The sequence below is a fragment of the Telmatherina bonti genome, assembly GCF_933228915.1.
Source record: "Telmatherina bonti genome assembly, contig: SUPER_12_unloc_1, whole genome shotgun sequence".
Taxonomy (NCBI): Eukaryota; Metazoa; Chordata; class Actinopteri; order Atheriniformes; family Telmatherinidae; genus Telmatherina; species Telmatherina bonti.
In genome coordinates, this window is record NW_027634818.1 from 52,365 (window position 1) to 60,467 (window position 8,103).

Consider the following 8,103-nt stretch of genomic DNA (forward strand, 5'->3'; position numbering starts at 1 on the left):
CTCAATTTTGATCTGATCACCCTAAAACTTATAGGGATTAATAAGGGATCAGTCCTGAACAGATTAATGTGACCATTGCTGGTGTAGACCTAAGCCCCGCCCACTTACAACAGGAAGTGGTTTTTTCCACGTTTGAGGATCATGCTTCTAAGCAAATGATCCCAAACACTTGAGACTCCTCCAAAACATGTCAAACCCTTTCATGATGCCACAATAAAAACCTCAAGTCGCTACGCTAAACGGGACATGGCGAATGGCGGTCCAACGCCATGAAACAGGAAGTACCTGTGACCAAGCCATGGAACCTTGGACCGCCACCAAACTTGCCATGACTGATGACAGTAAGGCCCTGAACTAAGCCCCATTGAAACATTATGAAATAAATGGAGCATGTCTCCATAGCGCCCCCTACAAAATTTCAATCAATCAGCCCCGCCCACTACATGGACCGACATGGATAAAATTCAGCACAGTTGGAGAACCTGCCAGTACCTTCAAAAAAGTCTCTTGGACATATGGGCTAAATTCAACAGGAAGTCGGCCATTTTGAAAAAGGTGCCATTTTTGGGGTCATTTCTTTGCCATGCATTTTAAACAACTCCTCCTAGGGATATTGTCCAACTGACACCCAACTTGCACAGGATGCTCAGGAGGCATGTGTGATTTAAAGTTGTGTTATTTCTTCTAATAGAAGATTTAGTTTAGGAGGGGCGGGCCCTCAAAGTTTGATGTCTCATTAACAAAGACTTATTGCTAAAACTCCCACATAAAACAACATATCAGCACAGGAATCGCCACATTTGATGCCAGTCCCATGATGAACAAAATATACAATGCAATAATGGGACTATGAATTAGCCCCACCCCTTGGCAACAACAAGTGTCTGATATCATGAATCAGGAAGTACCTGTAACAAAGCCATGAAATTGTTGATCTTCACCATACTTGTCATGAGTCATGACAGTTATGTCCTTAATAGAGTAAAATTACAATATAGTGGAGAAAATCGTAAACGGCTCCATAGCGCCCCCTACAATATTTCAATCAATCAGCCCCGCCCACTGCATTGACTGACATTGATACTATTCGGCACAGTTGTAGAACCTTCCAGTACCTTGAAAAAAGTCTCTTGGACATATGGGCTAAATAAAACAGGAAGTCGGCCATTTTGAAAAAAGTTGTCATTTTTGGGGCAATTTCTGTCATTTTCTTTGTCATGCATTTTGAGAAGTTCCTTCTAAGAATTTTGTCCAACTTTAACCCAAATGAGTCAGGATGCTCAAGAGGCATGTGTGATTAAAAGTTGTGCTATTTCTTTTAATAGGGGATATCATTTTGGAGAGGCGGGGCAGCAAAGCAGCTGTGATGCAATTAAAAGGAAAACTGACATAACTCCCACAAAAAACAACCAACCTGCACCAAATTTGCTACAGATGATGCCAGTCATATCCTTTACATTTCTGCATGTCAATAATTAGATGATAAGTTAGCCCTGCCCCTTGGTGACAGGAAGTGACCCTTCATAAGGCCTAAATGGCCTGAAGTGCAGTCTGGCTGCACTTTAGGTTGAGAGAGGCATGGGAAGGATGTTGCCAGGGGAGGCGGTGGCATTATGCCGAGCGGCGCCATGGTGCGAGGGCCTATATCACCGCTTGCGGTTTTAATTATTATTATTATTATTCTCCTAATAAATGAATTGCTTTTTTGGAGGCCTGAACATGCTCAAAAACTCACCAAATTTTGCGTACCCCCCCAAGGGAATACGAAAAATTTGATATTTTGAGGTGCTCCAGAATGTTTGGGTGAAACTGAATGAGAGCGCCACCTATTTTAGGTGCCCCGCCAGTGCATGTCGTTAATCTTTATGAAAATTCATACACATGATCTACATGCTAGGGCGAACAAAAAATCCTCTTAATGTCATGGTGAAATGTCGACAGGAAGGCGGCCATTTTAGGTCAAAGTCAATATTTTGGCGTTTTAGCACCTCGCATTTTAACGAACTCGTCCTAGAGCTTTTATCCCACTGAGCCACAAATTGCTGAGGATGTTCAGGAGGCATGTGTGATTAAATGTTGTGTTATTTCTTCTAATAGGAGACTTAGTTTACGAGGGGCGGGGCCTCAAAGTTTGATGTCTCGCCAGGAAAAATTAAACGGATATAACTCCCACATAAAGCAACATTTCTGCACCAAATTTGCTAGATATGATGGCAGTCCCCTCCTACAGAGTTCTATATGTCAATATTTTGATTATGAAATAGCCACGCCCCCTGGAGGTCAAAAGTGTTGTTTTTTGCTCACACACCCATAACTCTGTCTTGGTAGACACCACATGGCCCAAATTCACTCAGGCATCACAAAACATGTTGGTGAAGAGATCTGGTAAAGGACGTTGCTCTACGCTGCACGGCGTGCCCGTGACGCCATGGCAAAGTTCCATGCGGCGGCGTGGCATCATAAATCACTATAAAATTGTCAATTTTGATCTGATCACCCTAAAACTTATAGGCATTAATAAGGGATCAGTCCTGAACAGATTAATGTGACCATTGCTGGTGTAGACCTAAGCTCCGCCCACTTACAACAGGAAGTGGTTTTTTCCACGTTTGAGGGTCATGCTTCTAAGCAAATGGTCCAAAACACTTGAGCCTCCTCCAAAACATGTCAAACCCTTTCATGATGCCACAATAAAAACCTCAAGTTGCTACGCTAAACAGGACATGGCGAATGGCGGTCCAACGCCATGAAACAGGAAGTACCTGTGACCAAGCCATGGAACCTTGGACCGCCAACAAACTTGCCATGACTGATGACAGTAAGGCCCTGAACTAAGCCCCATTGAAACATTATGGAATAAATGGAGCATGTCTCCATAGCGCCCCCTACAAAATTTCAATCAATCAGCCCCGCCCACTACATGGACCGACATGGATATGATTCGGGAAACTTGTAGACCCTCCCAGTACCTTCAAAAAAGTCTCTTGGACATATGGGCTAAATCAAACAGGAAGTCGGCCATTTTGAAAAAGGTGTCATTTTTGGGGCAATTTCTGTCATTAGGCCCGAGCACCTTGGCGGTGCGAAGGCCTATTGTAATTGCAGCGTTTATTATTATTATTAGGCCCGAGCACCTTGGCGGTGCGAAGGCCTATTGTAATTGCAGTGTTTATTATTATTATTATTATTATTATTATTATTATTATTATTATTATTATTATTTTTATTCGGACACTTCGCGTGCTTTTTTGGAGGCCTGAACGTGCTCGAAAACTCACCAAATTTTGCGTACCCCCCCAAGGGAATACGAAAAATTTGATATTTTGAGGTGCTCCAGAATGTTTGGGTGAAACTGAATGAGAGCGCCACCTATTTTAGGTGCCCCGCCACTGCATGTCGTTTATCTTTATGAAAATTCATACACATGATCTACATGCTAGGGCGAACAAAAAATCCTCTTAATGTCATGGTGAAATGTCGACAGGAAGGCGGCCATTTTAGGTCAAAGTCAATATTTTGGCGTTTTAGCACCTCGCATTTTAACGAACTCGTCCTAGAGCTTTTATCCCACTGAGCCACAAATTGCTGAGGATGTTCAGGAGGCATGTGTGATTAAATGTTGTGTTATTTCTTCTAATAGGAGACTTAGTTTACGAGGGGCGGGGCCTCAAAGTTTGATGTCTCGCCATGAAAAATTAAACGGATATAACTCCCACATAAAGCAACATTTCTGCACCAAATTTGCTAGATATGATGGCAGTCCCCTCCTACAGAGTTCTATATGTCAATATTTTGATTATGAAATAGCCACGCCCCCTGGAGGCCAAAAGTGTTGTTTTTTGCTCACACACCCATAACTCTGGCTTGGTGGACACCACATGGCCCAAATTCACTCAGGCATCACAAAACATGTTGGTGAAGAGATCTGGTAAAGGACGTTGCTCTACGCTGCACGGCGTGCCCGTGACGCCATGGCGAAGTTCCATGCGGCGGCGTGACATCATAAATCACTATAAAATTCTCAATTTTGATCTGATCACCCTAAAACTTATAGGGATTAATAAGGGATCAGTCCTGAACAGATTAATGTGACCATTGCTGGTGTAGACCTAAGCCCCGCCCACTTAAAACAGGAAGTGGTTTTTTCCCACGTTTGAGGGTCATGCTTCTAAGCAAATGGTCCCAAACACTTGAGACTCCTCCAAAACATGTCAAACCCTTTCATGATGCCACAATAAAAACCTCAAGTCGCTACGCTAAACGGGACATGGCGAATGGTGATCCAACGCCATGAAACAGGAAGTACCTGTGACCAAGCCATGGAACCTTGGACCGCAACCATACTTGCCATGACTGATGACAGTAAGGCCCTGAACTAAGCCCCATTGAAACATTATGGAATACATGGAGCATGTCTCCATAGCGCCCCCTACAAAATTTCAATCAATCAGCCCCGCCCACTACATGGACCGACATGGATAAAATTCAGCACAGTTGGAGAACCTTCCAGTACCTTCAAAAAAGTCTCTTGGACATATGGGCTAAATTCAACAGGAAGTCGGCCATTTTGAAAAAGGTGCCATTTTTGGGGTCATTTCTTTGCCATGCATTTTAAACAACTCCTCCTAGGGATATTGTCCAACTGACACCCAACTTGCACAGGATGCTCAGGAGGCATGTGTGATTTAAAGTTGTGTTATTTCTTCTAATAGAAGATTTAGTTTAGGAGGGGCGGGCCCTCAAAGTTTGATGTCTCATTAACAAAGACTTATTGCTAAAACTCCCACATAAAACAACATATCAGCACAGGAATCGCCACATTTGATGCCAGTCCCATGATGAACAAAATATACAATGCAATAATGGGACTATGAATTAGCCCCACCCCTTGGCAACAACAAGTGTCTGATATCGTGAACCAGGAAGTACCTGTAACAAAGCCATGAAATTGTTCATCTTCACCATACTTGCCATGACTTATGACAGTTATGTCCTTAATAGAGTAAAATTAAAATATAGTGGAGAAGATAGTAAATGGCTCCATAGCGCCCCATACAATATTTTAATTAATTAGCCCCGCCCACTACATTGACTGACATGGATATGATTCGGAACACTTGTAGACGCTCCCAGTACCTTCAAAAAAGTCTCTTGGACATATGGGCTAAATCAAACAGGGAGTCGGCCATTTTGAAAAAAGTTGTCATTTTTGGGGTCATTTCTGTCATTTTCTTTGCCATGCATTTTGAGGAACTTCTCCTAAGAATGTTGTCCAACTTTAACCCAAATGAGTCAGGATGCTCAAGAGGCATGTGTGATTAAAAGTTGTGCTATTTCTTTTAATAGGGGATATCATTTAGGAGAGGCGGGGCAGCAAAGCAGATGTGATGCAACGAAAAGAAAAACTGACATAACTCCCCCCAAAAAAAACCAGCCTGCACCAAATTTGCTACAGATGATGCCAGTCATATCCTTCACATTTGTGCATGTCAATAATTAGATGATAAGTTAGCCCCGCCCCTTGGTGACAGGAAGTGACCCTTCATAAGACCTAAATGGTCTGAAGTGCAGTCTGGCTGCACTTTAGGTTCAGAGAGGCATGGGAAGGATGTTGCCAGGGGAGGCGGTGGCATTATGCCGAGCGGCGCCATGGTGCGAGGGCCTATATCACCGCCTGCGGTTTTAATTATTATTATTATTATTATTATTATTATTATTCTCCTAATAAATGAATTGCTTTTTTGGAGGCCTGAACATGCTCGAAAACTCACCAAATTTTGCGTACCCCCCCAAGGGAATGCGAAAAATTTGATATTTTGAGGTGCTCCAGAATGTTTGGGCGAAACTGAATGAGAGCGCCACCTATTTTAGGTGCCCCACCACTGCATGTCATTAATCTTTATGAAAATTCATACACATGATCTACATGACAGGACAAACAAAAAATCCTCTTAATGTCATGGTGAAATGTCGACAGGAAGGCGGCCATTTTAGGTCAAAGTCAATATTTTGGCGTTTTAGCACCTCGCATTTTAACGAACTCGTCCTAGAGCTTTTATCCCACTGAGCCACAAATTGCTCAGGATGTTCAGGAGGCATGTGTGATTAAATGTTGTGTTATTTCTTCTAATAGGAGACTTAGTTTACGAGGGGCGGGGCCTCAAAGTTTGATGTCTCGCCAGGAAAAATTAAACGGATATAACTCCCACATAAAGCAACATTTCTGCACCAAATTTGCTAGATATGATGGCAGTCCCCTCCTACAGAGTTCTATATGTCAATATTTTGATTATGAAATAGCCACGCCCCCTGGAGGTCAAAAGTGTTGTTTTTTGCTCACACACCCATAACTCTGGCTTGGTGGACACCACATGGCCCAAATTCACTCAGGCATCACAAAACATGTTGGTGAAGAGATCTGATAAAGGACGTTGCTCTACGCTGCACGGCGTGCCCGTGACGCCATGGCGAAGTTCCATGCGGCGGCGTGACATCATAAATCACTATAAAATTGTCAATTTTGATCTGATCACCCTAAAACTTATAGGGATTAATAAGGGATCAGTCCTGAACAGATTACTGTGACCATTGCTGGTGTAGACCTAAACTCCGCCCACTTACAACAGGAAGTGTTTTTTTCCACGTTTGAGGGTCATGCTTCTAAGCAAATGGTCCAAAACACTTGAGCCTCCTCCAAAACATGTCAAACCCTTTCATGATGCCACAATAAAAACCTCAAGTCGCTACGCTAAACGGGACATGGCGAATGGCGGTCCAACGCCATGAAACAGGAAGTACCTGTGACCAAGCCATGGAACCTTGGACCGCAACCATACTTGCCATGACTGATGACAGTAAGGCCCTGAACTAAGCCCCATTGAAACATAATGGAATACATGGAGCATGTCTCTATAGCGCCCCCTACAAAATTTCAATCAATCAGCCCCGCCCACTACATGGACCGACATGGATAAAATTCAGCACAGTTGGAGAACCTTCCAGTACCTTCAAAAAAGTCTCTTGGACATATGGGCTAAATTCAACAGGAAGTCGGCCATTTTGAAAAAGGTGCCATTTTTGGGGTCATTTCTTTGCCATGCATTTTAAACAACTCCTCCTAGGGATATTGTCCAACTGACACCCAACTTGCACAGGATGCTCAGGAGGCATGTGTGATTTAAAGTTGTGTTATTTCTTCTAATAGAAGATTTAGTTTAGGAGGGGCGGGCCCTCAAAGTTTGATGTCTCATTAACAAAGACTTATTGCTAAAACTCCCACATAAAACAACATATCAGCACAGGAATCGCCACATTTGATGCCAGTCCCATGATGAACAAAATATACAATGCAATAATGGGACTATGAATTAGCCCCACCCCTTGGCAACAACAAGTGTCTGATATCGTGAACCAGGAAGTACCTGTAACAAAGCCATGAAATTGTTCATCTTCACCATACTTGCCATGCGTCATGACAGTTATGCCCTCAATAGAGTAAAATTAAAATATAGTGGAAAAGATAGTAAATGGCTCCATAGCGCCCCCTACAATATTTCAATCAATCAGCCCCGCCCACTACATTGACTGACATGGATATGATTCGGACAACTTGTAGACCCTCCCAGTACCTTCAAAAAAGTCTCTTGGACATATGGGCTAAATCAAACAGGGAGTCGGCCATTTTGAAAAAGGTGCCATTTTTGGGGTCATTTCTGTCATTTTCTTTGCCATGCATTTTGAGGAACTTCTCCTAAGAATTTTGTCCAACTTTAACCCAAATGAGTCAGGATGCTCAAGAGGCATGTGTGATTAGAAGTTGTGCTATTTCTTTTAATAGGGGATATCGTTTAGGAGAGGCGGGGCAGCAAAGCAGATGTGATGCAACAAAAAGAAAAACTGACATAAATCCCCCAAAAAACAACCAACCTGCACCAAATTTGCTACAGATGATGCCAGTCATATCCTTCACATTTGTGCATGTCAATAATTAGATGATAAGTTAGCCCCGCCCCTTGGTGACAGGAAGTGACCCTTTATAAGGCCTAAATGGCCTGAAGTGCAGTCTGGCTGCACTTTAGGTTGAGAGACGCATGGGAAGGATGT